Raw genomic sequence first — 19,689 nt, forward strand, 5'->3', positions numbered from 1 at the left:
GATCTGGATTTGGATGTTCACCAAAATCTCATCAATTCTTCCTTGTCACACACACAAGCTGTCCACCAAGGTTCGTCTTAATACGTCCATAAACTTTTCAACATATGTTGGTCACAGACAGACAAACAAGCAAATGGGACAGACGGGTGAAAACATAACTTTCGTCCACCTTCGGTGAAGGAGGCAAGGAATGATGGAAATGGGGTCGGGCTGGGAGGAACGAAACCATAACAGCATGGTGTCAGTTTTGTGTGACTGACTAATTTGTTGTTGAGATTACAGTTGTTCGCTCTGGAAGGAAGAACAGTGAATGGGGCTTTTGCTGTTGGAGGTGCTCATGTGCATGGAGCCAACATTGGGGCTGCGACTCCTCCTTGGAGGTGATTTCCGTCAAATCCTTCCAGTTGTTCGCCGAGGACGGTGGCCGAACATTGCAGGCGTCTGCCTCACCAGGTCTCCATTGTAGTGACACAGCCAACAACTCTACCTCCGTACCAACATGCATGTCCTTGATCTCCTGAACGATGGTGATGGAACCAACCACCAGAGACTACAGGAATATGCCAAGTGGCTGCTGCAGCTGGGAGAGGGTCACTTGCCCAATGTAGCCGGTACCCCCGACTCTGATGTCATTCACTTACCTGTCGAACATTGCGTCAAATCAGAGGAAACACTTATCACGCAAATCTACTCTGGGCTAGAGGAGCCGGCAAATCTTTCAAACCGTCACGGGCTGTCCACAAGGTGCAATCCTCACAACAAACAAGTACAAAAAGTTTTAATTTAAACAAAAGCCGCGTCGATGTTACACAATGCCTAGATGCAGCTGTGCCTATAACGTCGATGTTATAGGCACAGGACATTCCTATTGATTCGATTACTTTATGTTATTTTTGTGCAAAGTGAAAATATATCTCGGCAATTTCCCGTGTGTGGCGACGAATTTTTAATATATCTCGGCATTTTCCCATCTGTTGTTTCAGGCGGTGTATGACTGACCATGCCGCGATTTAAAAAAAATATATCTCGGCAATTTCCCGTGTGTGGCGACACGTGAACGAAGCTATGCTCCTCTCTCCACATTATTGTGATGACGTATAAATTAAATATTTCATCGTGACGATTGTCATCAAATGGACGAATTTTTAATATAGGCCTATCTCGGCATTTTCCCGTCTGTTATTTCGGGCGGTGTATGACTGACCATGCCGCGATTTAAAAAAAAAAATCTCAATGGACTTGAAGTTACAGGCCTTTGAGAATTCATTTCGTTCTATAAAGGGCAACTTTCATCGGATTTTCTTCCCGTTTTTTTTCAACCGAGTCTAAAACTATGTTAGCGACTGTGAAAAATGAAATGATATATCGAATTTGATTTGAAATAAAACTGTGTGAGAGAGGAAGACACCACGGGCCTACTAAACAGGCCTCAAAGCTATGCAAGTTAATAAAATGGTGGATATTTGTTTATATGAAGCCTCTCCCAAAATGCGTGGAGCTATGGTTCCCAGAATGGGTGGAGCTTTGAGGTTTTGTCTTCTCTGCAAGAACAAGAAGAAGAAGAACAAGAAGAACAACAACAACAACAGCAGAGGGCACTCTATGACCAGCGTCTGCGACGCGGCTAAAAACCACTGATGTTGACCGCCTCAATGACATGAATCGTCTGTCCAGTGATTTGTTCGTGCTGAAAAGTGCTGATTCCGTGGCTGATACAGATCAGGCAGGCCTGTATCCAACAGAGTTCCTTAACTCCATCAACCTGTCTGGTATGACACCTCATAGACTAGCTTTAAAAGTCAATGCCCCCATAATGCTCCTGCGGAATCTGGATTCCGCGACCTGCAGAATCTGGATCCTCCAAACGGTCACTGCAGTGGCACTCGATACATCCTGAACTCTGTGAAGGATCACCTTCTGGAGGCACGTATGCTAGGCGGGGAGCGTACTGGATCCCTCTCCTCATTCCCCGAATTATTCTGTCTCCCTCCGACACTGACCTGCCATTTACATTAGGACGTCTTCAGTTCCCTATAATGTCAGCATTCTCCTTGATGATAAATAAAAGTCAAGGCCAGAGCCTCAGGAAGTTGTTGCTTAAAAGCTGTATATTTTCACATGGCCAGCTCTACATTGCTGCAAGTCGAGTTGGTGATCCTCAAGAACTTTGTGTCTTTGCTGATCAATCAGAGTTCCAGACAGCAAATGCCTCTCAAGTCCTTGCCTCCAGGTAGCAGCCTCCCACCTCCAGGCAGCAGCCTCCCACCTCCAGGCAGCAGCCTCCCGCCTCCAGGCAGCAGCCTCCCACCTCCAGGCAGCAGCCTCCCACCTCCAGGCAGCAGCCTCCCGCCGCCAGGTAGCAGCTTCCCACCTGCTGGATGACGCGCAACTCTGTCTATCATGAAATTATCACCCAATAAATCCATTCTTCTCCAAACAAAACAGACTGAATGTTTTATTCAACGAGTTTGATATTTCTGTAGAACTAGCTGAGGTTCCAAATTGGGAGGAGTGCTCGAGATACGAGGAACCAGAGAGCACAGGGATAAGGAGACATCAGAGATTGTTTCCTGGCCTGGCGTGTGCCTCATATGTACCCAAGACAATTTATTCAAAAGAAAGAAGAGAGGAGAAGAGAGGAGGAGGGTGAGAATATTTTTTCATTTTGATCTTCCTCTTCGTGTGTTGTTGTATATTATTTGCAATTCAGCATCTAAAAAGGTTGTGATGAATATTCCTTTAACACTCTCCCTATACACGTCCTCATTTTATTTTTCCCCACTTCTTTCATTTAATGTATTTTTAAATCAACAACCTTTTTTTTTTTTTCCAATTACACGAAGATTGGTGTACGATGGGTCTTACATGCCAGTGCGTATAAAATGTGGTCAAAATTGGTCAAAGGTCAAGGTCAGTTCTATACAAAACATTTATTTTATTTTTTGTATACAAGATCGAGGCTCGTGCAAGAGCTAAAAATATAAAACAAGTATCAGGCCACGATTAGAAAATGTATCATCCACATTGTTTATGCACTTTCATCATGCAACACTTGATCTGTCACATTTTACAAATTACCAAAATGTTTCCATGGAAACGATTGTTTATTTGGATAACCAAAGGGCGGTGCTTTGCAAAACATATTTTAACTAATTGAAAACTGACTTCGGGCGTTCTCACGCAATTTTGGGGACATCATTACTCAGGGCATTTTAACCTTTACAAACACTTACATTGTCGGTGTCATGTTTGCAGACAAATAGTTAAACCTGGATCAACGTACAATGAGGAGCAATGATTCCGTGCAAGTGCGTCATTTCAATTGGATGTTGGAGGTTTGGGCCGTTTGGACAACTAAACGCAGACAACGAAACAGCTGTTCAGACACAGACAATTAAACGGCTGTTTAGACACAGACATCTAAACAGATGTTTAGACACAGACAACTAAACAGATGTTTAGACACAGACAATTAAACAGCTGTTTAGACACAGACAATTAAACGGCTGTTTAGACACAGACAATCAAACGGCTGTTTAGACACAGACAACTAAACAGATGTTTAGACACAGACAATTAAACAGCTGTTTAGACACAGACAATTAAACGGCTGTTTAGACACAGACAACTAAACAGATGTTTAGACACAGACAATTAAACAGCTGTTTAGACACAGACAATTAAACGGCTGTTTAGACAGAGACAACTAAACAGCTGTTGAGACACAGACAACGAAACAGCTGTTTAGATGTGGACAACGAAATAAAGGGCCGTTTTTTAGTTTAGACACGTTTGGGCACATAAATTGTTCTACAGACGGATGATTATCTGTGTACGTACAAATATGTTTTTCTCAGCGTTTCAGGTTTATACATTTGTTAATATGAGGATCGCCAAACACCCGTTTTAAATTCGTTCCTTGGTGATTCTGAAGTTAAACTGCCAGGAAATGTTTGAGAGCACAAGTGAGTCAAGGCTTGTGGAGGAGCGGGAACACTGAGCCGTCAGGACTCCACCCAAATCCGTCCTCCTTCCAAATTTCCAGTTTTACCTCCTGAGAATTTCCTCATGTATCCACCTTGTCCACCCCCTGCATCCTCTCCTGCTCCCCATTCCCCTCCGCAACCATTGTTTATCTGCCTCCATCTGCCTTGGCCTTCAGCTCTGCTATTGGTGTTTCCTCCTCTCTCTGCTGTTGGTGTTTCCCCCTCTCTCTGCTGTTGGTGTTTCCCCCTCTCTCTGCTGTTGGTGTTTTCCCCTCTCTCTGCTATTGGTGTTTTCCCCTCTCTCTCTGCTGTTGGTGTTTCCCCCTCTCTGCTGTTGGTGTTTCCCCTCTCTCTGCTGTACCTTTTGTCCTGATCCATTCAGTGTACTGGTATTCGGTCTTTCATGAGCCTCAACGATATATACAAAAAAAAAAGAATTAAAAGTTATTCCGGTCTTTTGGGGGTTTCAGGGTACGTGTCTGAAGGCTCTTGAGGATTTAAAGGGTCTAAAGTGTCTTAAACGCCTTAAGGATATTGAGGATCTAATCTAATGGGTCTTCCAGATATAAAGGGTCAAACACGGTATTGAGGGTCAAAAAGTGTTTCATGGGGTCTCAAGAGTCTAAAGATAAAGTCCTCAGGGGTCGAAGAGGTCGGGGTCTTAATGGTCTGAGGGTCTAAATCAAAAGTCTGAAACGGTGAAAATGATCAAAGTTAAGGGGGCTAAAAGATTTTGGATGTGAAGCCATAGGTCTGTAAACATCTAAGGGGTCTAAAGTCAAAGATCTGTAAAGGTCTGAAGGTTCTAAGATGTGGCAAAGGTACTTCCAATGGTACGTAATGATTGCTGCACCGCACATGAACAGTTGGGTTACAATATGGCGTCCATTGTTAAGTTCGCTGATCTCCAGTATTGTGAACTCAATTAGGGCATTGCCTCACCCTACCTCCTCACCCCTCACCCGACCTCTCCTCTCCTCCCCTCACCCTACCTCCCCACGCCTCACGCTACCTCTCCTGCCCTCACCCTACCTATCCTCCCTTCACCCTACCTTCACCCTACCTCGTTGTACACACAGGTATAGGTGTACGGAGGAGGAGCCACGTTGTGCACACTGGTACAGGTGTACGGAGGAGGAGCCACGTTGTACACACAGGTATAGGTGTACGGAGAAGGAGTCACGTTGCACACACAGACACAGGTGTACGAGGGGTCTCGGTGAACACAATCCATTCATCCCGACTCGGCGCTAACGAGAAAGGTAAGCAAAAGGTAAGCAAATTTTCCCTTCAGGAAAGAGGGGTGATTCAATGTAAGGTAATGTTTTGATCCAATGATCGATGTAATGGAGGTGATTTTAACACCCATGAAGTGTTACCTGCATCACCAAAGGTGGATAGAGGTTATGTTTTCACCCCTGAATGTTTGTTTGTTTGTGAACAAAATATCTCAAAAAGTTATGGATGGATTCGGACAAAACTTAGTGGAGATGTTTTGTGTCTGACAAGGAAGAATCGATTCGATTTGGGTGAAGATCTGAATATGGATTCGGATATGATAATTATTTAATTTTTAAAGTGAATCTTCACCATTGAGAGATATGGCCAAAACGATACATCGCAGGATACCTCAAAAAGTTATGGATGGATTCGGACGAAACCTGGTGGACCGGTTGTGTGTGTGACAGGTTGTGGACAGGTTGTAAGTGAATCTTCACCATTGAGTGATGTGGCCAACCCGGCGGATGTTTGTTCCCTACTAAGTGCCGTTCTGGTTACCCTCACCAGAGGAAAGGGTGTTACATTTGAGTCCGTTTGTTTCTTCGCAAAAATTTTTTTTTGACAACAATGTTGATCACTCCGGTTTGTGTGTTTGTTTGTGTGTTTGTGTGTTTGTGTGTGTGTTTGTGTGTTTGTGTGTTTGTTTGTGTGTTTGTGTGTGTGTGTGTGTGTGTGTGTTTGTTTGTGTGTGTGCGTGCGTGTGTGTGTTTGCTTGTGTGTTTGTTTGTGTGTTTGTTTGTTTGTGTGTTTGTTTGCGTGTGTGTGTTTGTGAGTGTGTGTGTGTGTGAAGAATCAGCTCTTCGTTTGCAAAAGAAGTCCACAAATAGCCTGAAAAATGGCGCAGCTTTTTTATTAAAGCCAACTTATACGGATCCGGAGGAGACCGACGTCTACAGCAATCTACAGCAAGAACATGCCACGTCAAGCCTTCCTGAAAACACATTGATTCCCAGTCCATTTATATAGGGACACGTTTTATCAGGAAATCTCCGAGGGAACAAACAACACTGGGAGAGGTTCCTCCCACCGTTATCATTCGGGGGAGTCAGCCTTTCCTTTATCATTTGGACCAATTGTTTTTCTGGGCTCCGAGAAAACAGAACTGTAACTCACAATGAGGAGAGTGTATGCTTAGCCAAACAAACCCATATATTTTATGGGTTTGTGTACATGAGTAATCCAAAAGCATGTTTATACAGAGTCATGCGTTGCTGAGATTAAAACAAAATATATATGGTTAACGATCATGTCATTCTATTACGCAAAAACAAGCGCATGTGGGCGTGGTTTTACAACCAGCCTGGAAAAAAGCACACGTATACAGTTTGTTCAGCATGACCTCATTTTAAGCCTTTCCTCATCAAAAACTAAAACGAAGCAAAAACCCTTTATTTACTTTATGAAATAGCATTTTTAGACATCATATAAATCATAACACATTAGCACCCAACGTCTATAACTGAACTTTAGGCAATAACAAATCTACTACTTGACATTCCTTCCTCTTGTCTCGTCGAGACAAAGTATCTTAAGAGACAACGTGCCACATCGGGCTTTATTGAAAAATAATTGTGTAATGCGGGTATTTCCCAAGGGCATACCGTGCGCCCAAAGCGCCTCGCCCGTGCATTTGGCGAACGTGTCGTGTGGTGCGTGCTCGGAGCCTGAGGGCTCAAAGCATGAAAGTTCATTAACGTTTCGGATCCACAACGAAGACGTCTGGTCCAGATGAGGTTCTGCTCCGCCAGAGGGTGCATCACTTCCCCTGCGGAACTGGCTCCCCCCACCCTTTGCAGACGCAGTCCTTGCAGATCTTCGAAGTTAATCAACGGTCATGCCCATGAGGTCCCTCACGTGTTGCTGTTCTGGGGAATACAAAATGTCGTCAGTATCTTGTGTCTCAATTTCCTGGTCAGGGTACAGAGCGTAAAAATCCGAATCCGAATCACTTGAAGCAAAGAGATCCGCAACATGTGGATCAAAGAGATCCGAAACATTTGAAGAAAAGAGATCCGAAACATTTGAAGAAAAGAGAGGGACTTCCTTTATGTCAAAGTCTCCCATGGGCGCCTGGTCGGCTTGCGGGTCTAGGATATCCACGTCGGGTCCCTCGACCGCCAGACCCAGTGTCGCAATCAGATCCATAGTTGGGTCGGAAGGGGCGTGCAGCTGTCCGCTTGTAATACATAAGCAGCGTTAGCCAGTACACGCAAGGGGTTTATAGCACAAGTATCACAGTCATCACATACACCGTTACAGGCAGCAGCCAGTTCCCACATGGGATCCACACAAGTATCACAGTTGCCACAAAATTCAATGCAATTTTCTGGAGCGCCGGTCGCAACTGCCTTGTTGAAGGACCCGTTCAGGTCGACGGCCTCTGTGGTCAGAGCCATAGTTGTTGTCGGCGGCTTCTTCACTTTCCATCCTGTAAAATACTTTCTCATACAGAGGAGGACTAGAGATTTCATTAGTGCCCCCCAAATTACTACCCCGATTATCACAGCCAGTGCGGTCAATAACCACTTCACTATGGTGCCCGTCCATCCCTGGAACCAGTCAGTGAGCCAGCTAAATGTATAAGAATTTTCGCGCGCGATCCGATCGATCGTCAGGGCGTGGCTAGTTTCCCTTAGTCTCACTATTGCGGCTGACACTCCTTCAGATGGATCGGGTATGTAAGTGCAACATTTTCCCTCTATAATTCCGCATACCCCTCCTTTCTCTGCCAGGAGCATGTCCAAAGCCACCCGATTCTGCATCACCATTGTACGCATGTGAATTACCGTGTCCAATAGTATGTCATGAGCCGTAGCGGTGTCGTTTGCCACCTTTTCTAGGGTCAAAGCCAATTTGTCTATTCGGAAACTATCCATGACTGTGCCCGCTCCTGGGAAGAAGAAACCAAACACCTTTTCCCATAGACTCCCGTGTAGTTTAGTGGTTCCATCTTCATTCATGACTGACCTCTTATAACGCCTGTCCAAGGACTTTGGGTCTAGCTCATCCAGTATCTCAACGTCAGGAAGGACTGAACCCAGATAACATGTGCCCCCCCAATTATTTGGTAAATAGGGGTAAGCCTTGTCGCCGCATATAAACATTGTCCCATGGGGTGGGACCAGGTGGGTGGATAAGCACTGGAGTCCCTTTACCACCCCATTAATCCTACTAACCCCCCTAGAGAATGTTATAGCCGTTATGTTGTGGTTGCGTTTATCTTGCAGTACTATTCGTAATGTAATCCCCGAGCTCCCTTGTCCCAGCTTCCCGGGGAGAGTGTAGGCGCATTCTGATTCTCCCATACGCAAGTGGCCGGAACCCTGGAGGCAGACCCTCCCTTTCTGTGGTTTCACCCAGACGGGGGCAGGCCTCTCGGCCACATGGGCAATCATTGACGGGCGATAATTAAATTGTCGATTGCAACTCTTGCCGTTGTCAACCCCTTCTCTTTCCAGCGTGGTGACTAAACATGGGGAATCGATAGGTTGTGAGCAGAGGTCATTGAGGGACAGAGGTAGCACTATCATGTGTATTCCTGTGGTGCCTGCTTGGGGAAAGCGCATGCACGACCAGCAGTGTGTCCTATTTTGAATTGTTGCCACCTCCCTGGCCACTTTCCAATATGTGTTTTCACCCTTCTTTGGGGCCTTATTCTGGGGTTGTGGCGTGAGTATGTATTCGATGCATGGTATGTAGTTCCTTTCGCCACCGGCCGCGCCAGGGGTCCAGACGCTGCACCGGACCTGCATGGTCATGTCTTTCCCTAGGCGTGTGCGTGTTTGTAGCTTAAAATCAGGGGTTCCCCATTGGTATCCTGGTTGGGCCAAGGTCTTAATGCTAGCTCGCCCGTCTTCCCGGAACTCTCGTTGCTTTTGTAGTACCATGCCAACGCGTCCAGGCCCTGCCGACAGTGCTAGCCAATTTATGTTCACCCAATTTGTGTGCAGGGCTTTCTGTTCGAAACATGGTGGTGATACTCTTTGTCCCCATGTTACGGTGAGGTGTCGGGTTTCGTTTTCGCATCTATTGGAATCGGAATTTCCCCTAGCTGCTGTCGCTATCAATAGTATTGTACCTATGATTAGGCCCATCCTTACTGTGTTCTGGGGGTGTGGTGTCTGGTGCTTGTATGGCCAACTTACAGTGCGTGGCGTGGATCCACGAAGTCTTGCCCTCGCAAAAGACTGCCGTTGGTGTAGTCAGCAACACCTGGACTGGTCCCTTCCACCTTGGTTCCAAGGCGTTCTTGCAGGTGAAGTGCTCCACGAACACCTGGTCTTTTTCCTCTGGTGGAACACCTGATCCACAAGTCTCCTGGGAGCGCCTGGTCTACAGGTCTCCAATTTCCTAATCCACTTTTTTCCAAGTGGATCCAATTTTATTCAATATTCAATTTTTAAATTCAATCCCATTTAATCCAGTCCAATTCAAATTAAATTCCATCCTTCTCTCAGCATCCCATTACCTGTTTCCAACATCAATAAAAATAAAATTATAAAATTAATAAAAAATCAATCATCTCAACTCTCAAATCGAATCAAAAAATAAAAATAAACGAAAATTACTTCAGCGAGAGTTTCAACTAGAATTAACACAAACAAACCACCATTAACCTCCATTAACACAAACAAACCACCATTAACCTCCATGAACCTCCCCCTATTATTTATTTATTTTCACGAATAAACAAATAATAGAAATAACCTGGTTTACTTCCAATTTCAATTCTGGTCAGTTCTGGTGTCTGGTCACACACAATGTTTTCCTCACCCACTGTGATTCGCTCACAATAGATTCTCACTGTTATGTCTGAAATTAAGCTACCCTACTGGGTATTCGTGAAGGGGGTCCATCTTTCCCAACCCCTTCCTTCACACCAGCCACTTCACGTTGTCCACCATACTCACTGAATTGTCATCAATTCTGAAATTCGTCTCATGAAAACACATCCCAGAGTCTAGTGTAACAGCCAGACAAACACATAGACACGCTGAAGACCCCAGGGTACCCATCAAACTAGCTTGTCCCCAGATCAACAACACAGCGAAACATGTAATTTTACTAAAATAATCACTTACTCATAACTAGCTGGATAACTAGCATAACTAGCTCAACACCTGGAACTCATAACTAATACTTACTTAAAATAATGTAATATCCCAATCTTCACCCTTTATGCAAATCGAAGCACCCCGGACGATCCACAGCCAATATCAACCACTGTAGCCGCCTTCCCCTCCAGGCAGCCACACGCAGCCACATACATCTTCATCCACGTCACACAAGACAACAGCCAACGAGTGTGTCCACCACACAGAAACCTTTGGCAATGCAACAACCGAACTCCCAGACAACCAACAACAAAACCCAATCCATCTCCATGGCTCATCAAGCAGTTCCAACTTAATCCAGCTTCACATACTGATTTCCCCAAAAACTCGTGAAACTTCACCCCCATTTTGGAAAAACCCTGGACTAAACCCTGACACCCTAAATAACTTCAGACCCATCTCCAATCTACCCTTTCTGTCAAAAATTTTGGAACGTGCTGTGGCCACTCAACTCAAACATCACCACTCTGCCAATAACCTGTATGAAACATCCCAATCCGGATTCTGCTCCAGCCACAGTACTGAAACTGCTCTCCTCAAAATCACCAGCGACCTTTTCTCTCCTCTGATGCCGGCAACCTCAACATTTTCATCCTCCTCACCTCGACGCCTCCTTTGACATCATCAATCACACCATCCTCCTCACCCTGTTTAGACCAGCTTGTGCCTATTAAACCCAAATTAGTTCACCCCCAAGCTTCACATGGACCACCTACAGCACTGCAAAGATGTCCTCTACTCCACCTACTACCCTCAAATTATCCACTCTGGCTCCGGAATCCCAAAAGCACTCTTCTCTACAATAAACAAACTAAATAAACAAACCTTTACAACGTGAACAAACTCCTCAGCTCCCTGGATACCACCACCTTGCTCCACACACCTGTTGGTGCACACCTGTGCACTCACACCTGGTGCCACCTGCACCCTCCTTCCTTCCTGGACCATTCATCCAAAGCAAAATTGACAGCATCTACAACAGCTTAATCACCACAATTCACTCCCCCTTAAGGTGTCCCCCAAGGTTCAGTTCTTGGCCCCCTCCTCTTCGTCCTGTACCTATCCCCCCTTGGTCACTTAATCCGTCATGCACCATAGCCAATGCACCATGGTCTCCAATTCCACTGCTTCACCGATGACATCCAGCTTTTTCATCTCCACCAAATCGTGCTCCACCACCACCCACTCTATCCTGACAAACTGCCTAACTGAAATAAAATTATAGCTTCAGATCAGCTTCCTCGAACTTAACTACGCTAAATCTGAATTAATCTTCATTCCCCCCAACATCGATGGTTTCCCAGTATCCACATCCGGAATCTTGGCATCATCATTGACCAAAACCCTCTCCTTTGAAAAATACACTAAACAGATCATAAAGACCTTAAACCTTAATCATAAAAACTGAAAAATGCTTCGCCATGGAATAGTCCACCACTCATGTAAATAATCATAAGAGTTCTGCGAAACATCTCCATCTTTAAAACTTAGCCAACCAAATTTAAACCACATGTTTTCCCCCCAAAAAACAAGTCACATTCTTTGTATATTGCCAACATTGTTCATCGTTTAAGTATCATCCAGACCTAAATTTTTTTAAACCATCAACTTGTAGATGCATTTATTTATATCCCATTAACCCAAGAACTCTCAATTGCTTGGTTATATTTTAGTAATGTCATATATCCATATTTCTTTTCCAAATTGTTCCTGATATACACATTAATCCCATCTGTCTTCGTTTCCAGATGAACTCAAATCAGGAAATCAACACAAATCCTTATTACCTCCAATCAATTCAAAATTAAATCAACAATTCAAAACCAGATCGGATCAGCGATCAGAAATCACTTTTCCAATCAACACATTCCAAGCAACAATTCATTCAAAGACCAAGCTTAAAAACACAACTCTCATCTTACTGTGACAAGTAAGCAACCAACCTACTTCACACTAAAACAAATAACTTTTCATCACCCCTTCCTTGATGGAAAAACTTGATGATTACACAAAGTTCCCGTTTACATTTTGTGACTCACAGCTCCTGCCTCCATGGAACAATGACGCCTGAGCACTCAATTAGCCCTCCCAGTACCAAAGACTTACAATCAGACCGACAGACAGACAAATAACAGAGGCATGTCGCCAGCCCCAGCACAGGACATCCCCTTTCCGGGCAGGTACAATATAATCCACAGCATCGAAATGCCAATTTCTATTCTCAACTCTCAATGCCAAAATCCATGCATGCGTGCTCCATCATGCAACCCGATCTGTACTCGGTGCGCCCGGCGCCCCCTATACTCAGTGAGTTATAATAACCACAATATCTCTGGCACCCAACTCGTGATACCACAATTTAATCCACGTTACTTGCATCTCTTCATCCTCACCAATGTCCTCCATTTTTAACGTGACTCAAATCCATCTCAAATCCCCACCGCTCGGCCCGGTTAAATTAAATTCCAAGCGTACTGTATTCTCTGTCCACTAATTACGTACATGATTTTGGTTTTACCCACAATATATGTCCCGATATTCTCTCCAGATTTAGGTTCTATATCCTGTCGTTAAAGCAACACCCTGTAGACTGACTCCGCCTGTCGTTCTTCCAAGGTTAGTGAATTCCCTCTGACCTTTCCCTTGCATATCTCGAACAAAGGTCAACTAAATTTTAAAAGGTCAAACTTCGAATTGGGGTAACCAGCGCTTTATTATCCCACAAGTAATGCAAGTCCGGCGACAATGGACAAATGACCCTTATTGAGGCTCTACATCGCAAAATGCTAGCTTCTACGAATCCAACAACCGTCACAATCCGTCCAGGAACTTCCGTACGAGGCGTGCTTCACAATGCCCATCGCACATCCTTCCTCGTTCGCACAACGCTTCATCAACGCACCTCCTCGCGCCCACACCTTGGCACAGCCACACCACATACCGACAGTTGAAATCTCGACCGTCCTCCTTCCTCGGATCAGCGTTCTGTTGAAAACGTGACATTTCTGCTCAAATTATTGAATTTCCAAATACTCTCCCTGCAGCGCCCGTGAGGCAGCTTGTCCCACATTATCTGCCTCCAGACCCATATGCGTTTTAATAACTTAACCTTATCAGCATCGTTCGCCAGCATACCCTTTGTCCGGCGCATCGATCATCCCAAATGCTTCGATGCATCTTCCAGCCGCCACTCCGCACTGTACCTTACTGTATGAACAAGACTTCCTGTTGGAATTTGGCTCCGGAAATTAATTACTCTGTCTTGAAATCGTTTAATTTAACCATCCTAAATAAATCCATCCATCTATCCATCTTATAAATCCATCTTAAATAACGTATTCGTCCTGTGACATTGCCTGGCATATATGTCGCAGCCGGCCACTATTCCGACATGGCTCATGACTCATGTCTAATTCTGACAAGATACTGACATGTGAACGTCCGACATCCAGCAAAGTCGAAATGACCCACAATGCATTTGGGCACACACTTCCTCTGAGAGTGGGCGAGTTATCGCCGGCACTCTGAGCAAATCTCATACAGCACACCCGTGACTCGCGGCTCGCTCGGCTCCTGTCTGAACACCCAATATCCCTCTACCCAAACTTCCACGGAGCCGCACGGCGGAAACACAGGTTTGTACCACATTTTAATAAAACGAATAAAGCCAGGATTCTCGGATAGACGTTTAATTTCACAACACACATGACAAAAATCCGATTTAAATTCAGAGATCGCCGATTGACCTGGCACTACCATCTTAACGCGATGACGCCACGCCGCCCCCCGTCTTGGCGCGCACCCTCGTGCCTCCACACGAATCCCAACACTTCCTGCACGCCCCTCTATTCGCGTTCGCGGCGGGGTTTACCTCGCGTTGGGACATGCAGTCGGCTGTCATAACAAAGTGCTGTCATAACAAATCTACTACCTGACATGTAGTGAGCTGTCAGAACATTGAGCTGTCAGAACTCATCCCTAGCTAACAGGATCTCCGACGCTTGACCTCTCTGACCCAAAATGCACTATATGACACCAATTCCAAAGGTGAGCTGCCTCAGCGATACATCCCACACATACAATACACAATATCTGCCATTGAATGACTTTAATTCAAGTAAAACACACATATTGATTCGAATTCTGCAACCATCTCCAAGAAACCGCTTCATATCAACAGTAGATCGACAAGGGCACTCCGGGTGCTTTCCTGACCCGATTTATATCAATTCGCTTCCCAAACAACTCCCAAACAGATGGAAATCCGGACTCAGTTCAGGACCTCGCCTGTTCTCTCGGATAGACGTTAAAATGGACATTCCCGGCCTGAATTTCCCCCAAGTCGAGCAGATCGCTTACAAAGTTTCACACCGAAACCCTCTGCTTTGCACATGACACACAGACAAACACATTGGCCAGACACACACGTCAATTAACATCCCAATATACATTCATTCCTCATTCATGTTACGTCTCTCATTCAAGGAAAAGGATTTTTTGGGACGGGTTTGGACGGGGGGTGGGTTGAGGTGGAAAGGGGAGGCAGGGTGGGGGTGTTGGGGTGTTGCCTAGAGCCCCGGGGCTGAGCTCAGGTCTTGGGGGGGGTGGGGGTTGTTGCCTAGAGCCCCGGGACTGAGCTCAGGTCTTGGGGGGGGTGGGGGGTCTTGGTCTGGTATCTGGTCCAGCGGCATCACTCGCTGTTTTACTTGTTTAACTACCTCCTTAATTGTTTTGTCCTGAACTTTGCTTCCTGAACTTGCTTCCTTTGGCTCTGAAGCTTCAAATTCCTACAATGCAGCTCCTGCTTCAATTTTCAATATTTCAAAACCTAACCTGTCCTTCTCAACCTGTGGCCACCTGGCCCATTTCCTGTGAGCTTATTTATTTTCTCTTGTCCACCAGATCCTGGCCTGCTTTATCTGGACCTCTTGTCTAGAACTTAGTCTAGAACTTCCTGGCTTGACCTCGTAGTTGTCACTACCTTCTTGTCAAACCTACCTGGTACCTACGCATTTCACCCTTCCTGGCCATGTCCCTTTGGCCGTCTAAGTTTAGCCACAGCCCTTCGTTCCCTGGCATGCAATGGCATACCCCATCTTGTCTCTGGGCTGTTCCTTCCTGGAAAAATCTTGGCCACCCGGTTTCAACCTATATGGCTGTCCGACCTCATTTTCCCCTCTCCCTTGTTAAGTTATAACGTTACCCTTACCGAACGTTATCTTCACCGATATCTTCACCGATATCCTGCGCAAATCCTTTTACTGGCCATGTTCCTATGGCCCTCTTAAGTTCTACCTAAGTTAGCCACAGTTAGCCACAGCCCTTCGTTCCCTGGCATGCAATGGCATACCCCATCTTGTCTCTGGGCTGTTCCTTCCTGGAAAAATCTTGGCCACCTGGTTTCAGCCTATATGGCTGTCCGACCTCATTTTCCCCTCCTGGTGCTAACTGTAACTTTAAGCTTCCTGTTAAATCCTTACTGATATCCTGCGCAAAATCTATCCTTAGCTTTTTACCCTTAATGTTTATCCAGCGCAAATATTGTAACGTTACTCTTACTATCCTTACTTGTTTATCCTGGCTTTAACAAAGCTACGCCATTCTGAGGCCTAAATGAGCCTCTACTTACAATTTCTGTTCGAGTGCAGACAGCGGGGAAGACAAGGAGACTGAACCCGCGCGAGGGAGGAAGGTACGAATTTGGAATAATAGCCCTCTGATATAAAACAACTCCCACCTTTAATCCAATCAACGTGCCGGCGCCGGCCTCAGGTCAGCCTTCCTCCTGTCCCTCGGGCTCCGTTTCCCGTCCTCCGCGTCTGTTGACACCCCACTCCTGGTACCATCTGTGAAGAATCAGCTCTTCGTTTGCAAAAGAAGTCCACAAATAGCCTGAAAAATGGCGCAGCTTTTTTATTAAAGCCAACTTATACGGATCCGGAGGAGACCGACGTCTACAGCAATCTACAGCAAGAACATGCCACGTCAAGCCTTCCTGAAAACACATTGATTCCCAGTCCATTTATATAGGGACACGTTTTATCAGGAAATCTCCGAGGGAACAAACAACACTGGGAGAGGTTCCTCCCACCGTTATCATTCGGGGGAGTCAGCCTTTCCTTTATCATTTGGACCAATTGTTTTTCTGGGCTCCGAGAAAACAGAACTGTAACTCACAATGAGGAGAGTGTATGCTTAGCCAAACAAACCCATATATTTTATGGGTTTGTGTACATGAGTAATCCAAAAGCATGTTTATACAGAGTCATGCGTTGCTGAGATTAAAACAAAATATATATGGTTAACGATCATGTCATTCTATTACGCAAAAACAAGCGCATGTGGGCGTGGTTTTACAACCAGCCTGGAAAAAAGCACACGTATACAGTTTGTTCAGCATGACCTCATTTTAAGCCTTTCCTCATCAAAAACTAAAACGAAGCAAAAACCCTTTATTTACTTTATGAAATAGCATTTTTAGACATCATATAAATCATAACACATTAGCACCCAACGTCTATAACTGAACTTTAGGCAATAACAAATCTACTACTTGACATGTGTGTGTGTGTGTGTGTTTGTTTGTGTGGTTGTTTGTGTGCTTGTGTGTTTGTTTGTTTGTGTGCTTGCTTATTTGCGTGTGTGTTTGTGTGTTTGTTTGTGTGTTTGTTTGTGTGTTTGTGTGTTTATTTGTGTGTGATTGTGTGTTTGTGTGTTTGTTTGTTTGTGCGTTGTTTGTGTGTGTGTTTGTGTGTTTGTCTGTCTGCTCACTTACACTTGCCTGCAGGTCACAATTTCAAACCGATCTTCACAAAACTTCACCAAATGGGAGAGTTTATGGTCCGACAACATTCTATATATTTTTGAGGTCAAAGGGTCAACATAGGCCAAAGGTCAACCACGTTTTTTCAAATTGATAAAATCCTCAATTTTCATCCGATTGACTTGAAATTTGAATAGGATTTACATATCAGCAAACTGAATTCAACCACCAACTATTTTTGAGATCAGCTTAGGTCAAAAGGTCTTAGGCCAACTTCGGCCAACCTTAGCTTAGGCCAACCACTTTTTTTGAATTTCTAAAATCCTCAAATTTCTAAAATCCTGAATTTTCATCCGATTGACTTGAAATTTGAATAGGATTTACATATCAGCTTACTGAATTCAACCACGAACTATTTTTGAGATCAGCGTAGGCCAAAAGGTCAACATAGGCCAAAGCTCAACAACAATTTCGAATTTCTAAAATTCTCAATTTTCATCCGATTGACTTGAAAAGTGAATGGGATTTTCATTTCGGTAAACTGAATTCAGCCAACAACTATTTTGTTGTTTTGCTGAGGGGCCGTGGCTGGTGAGAGAGGAACCCACACCCAGCCAGCTGGCATGATGACAGTTTCAGTCGCCACAGATGAGGAAGAGAGAGTTGGGATGAGTAGAAAGAAGTTGGTCCATGTTATCAGACAGCGAGATGTAGAGGAGTCATCACTGTTTGGAGAACGGTTCCACACACATATGAACAAAAGGTGGGACTGGAGGGGAAACCGTAGCCAGAGGTACTCCTGGGGGTGGGGTGGAGAGAGGGCAGTGCAGGGAGAGTGAGGAAGAGAGTATTTGATTTAAAAAAAATATCCACCCCACCACCAGGACGAGGCTCAGGTCTATCACACCAGAGGAGGGAGTAACCAGGAAGAGATATTAAGGAATCAGAGACATCTTGAAGGAGGAAAGTTTCTGTTAAGCAGATTAAGTCTGGTTTGTCACAAGCAGCCTGTATGGAGAGATCAAACAGATTTGAGCGAAGGCCCTGGATTTTTTAGGTCCATACCGTTACGGAAGAGGAAGGGGGAGCATCGGATGCAGGCAGGGGAGGGGAGGGGTAGGGTGAGATGAGGGGTGAGAGGGGGAGGTCGGGAGGGCTGTTGACGGTGTGTCAGAGATTGCAGAAGAGCTAGGAGAAAGGGAAGGATGAGGAGGATAAAAGGTTTGATGGTGATGGAACGAGGGACATTGAGGGGTTGTTTGAGGGGCGGGGGCAGAGCAAAGTAGAAGGTTGGAGGAGGTGGCGGTATGGGATGGAAGGGAGAGGAAGAGGGGATTAGGCAGCTTTGAGGAGGAGGGGGAGAGGGGAGAATTGGAGAAAGATGGTAGGGGGGAAGATGAGAAGGGGATGGGTGGGGAGGAGTTTTGAAGATGAGGGGTGAGTGGGGAGTTTTGAAAGGCTGGTGTGAGGTGGGAGTTTTGAAGGGGAGGGGGGAGTTTTGAAGGGGAGAAGTGAAGGGGGAGATCTGAAGTGGAGGATGGGGAGGAAGATAAGAAGGGGAGGGGCAAGGGATGAGATTTGGAGGGGAGGGGCGAGGAGGGAGTTTAGGAAGAGAGGAGTGAGGGGAGAATTGAAAGGGAGGGGTGAGGATGGAGTTTAGGAGGGGAGGGAGATAGGGACCCAAAACCTAAAACCCAAAACCCAAAACACCCTGAAGACTCAAAACACCCTGAAGACCCAAAACACCCCGAACACCCAAAACACCCTGGACACCCAAAACATCCCGAACACCCAAAAACACCCCAAACACCCAAAACGCCCCGAAGACCCAAAACACCCCAAAGACCCAAAACACCCCGAAGACTGAAAACACCCCGAAGACCCAAAACACCGCAAAGACCCAAAATACCCCAAAAACCCAAAACACCCCGAAGACCCAAAAGACCCTGAAGACCCAAAAGACACCAAAGACCCAAAAGACCCTGAAGACCAAAAATACCCTGAAGCCCCAATAAGCCCCTGAAGACCCCACAGACCCAAAAGACCCAAAAGCCTCTGAAGACACGAAAGACCCAAAAGACCCTGAAGACCCAAAAACACCTCAAAGACCCAAAATACCCTTAAAGGCCCAGAGGATCCAAAAGACCCTGAAGACCCAAATGGCCCTGAAGACCCAAAACACCATGAAGACCCAAAAGACACCGAAATGGTCAAAGATCCCTACCCCTCTGAAAAGACGTGTGGTGAGGCGCGCGGAGCGCGCCGAGTCATGCTAGTAATTATTACAAACCAAGACTAACGAGAAACACACAGTAACACATTCACAGGAACACATACATACACAGCAACACATGCACAGTAAAATAACCAGTGGAAATTTGACAAAGACACGAATGGGAAAATACTTAACTTTGATGATGTGGAGAGCTTGAAGGACACTTCCTCACTAGAGGAACCGCAAGCAGAGGTTCTCGCCGGAGGAACCGGAGGCGGAAGTTTACTCGATTGGTCAATGTCCTGCAAAAGCATTCACCCCCCTGCAATT

General features: G+C 45.4%; 1 protein-coding gene across 1 annotated transcript in view; it reads left to right on the plus strand.

Annotated features, from left to right (window-relative positions):
* Positions 1-5,082: 5,082 nt before the first annotated feature.
* The window catches only part of LOC137427408 (uncharacterized), a 36,111-nt gene continuing 21,504 nt past the window's right edge, over positions 5,083-19,689 (plus strand). Inside the window, exon 1 of the mRNA XM_078769183.1 lies at positions 5,083-5,248. The gene's annotated coding sequence lies outside the window, so the exon portion shown is untranslated. The remainder of the gene's footprint in view (positions 5,249-19,689) is intronic.

This window comes from Myxine glutinosa, unplaced genomic scaffold (genome assembly GCF_964187855.1).
Source record: "Myxine glutinosa unplaced genomic scaffold, kmMyxGlut1.1 SCAFFOLD_1649, whole genome shotgun sequence".
NCBI lineage: Eukaryota > Metazoa > Chordata > Myxini > Myxiniformes > Myxinidae > Myxine > Myxine glutinosa.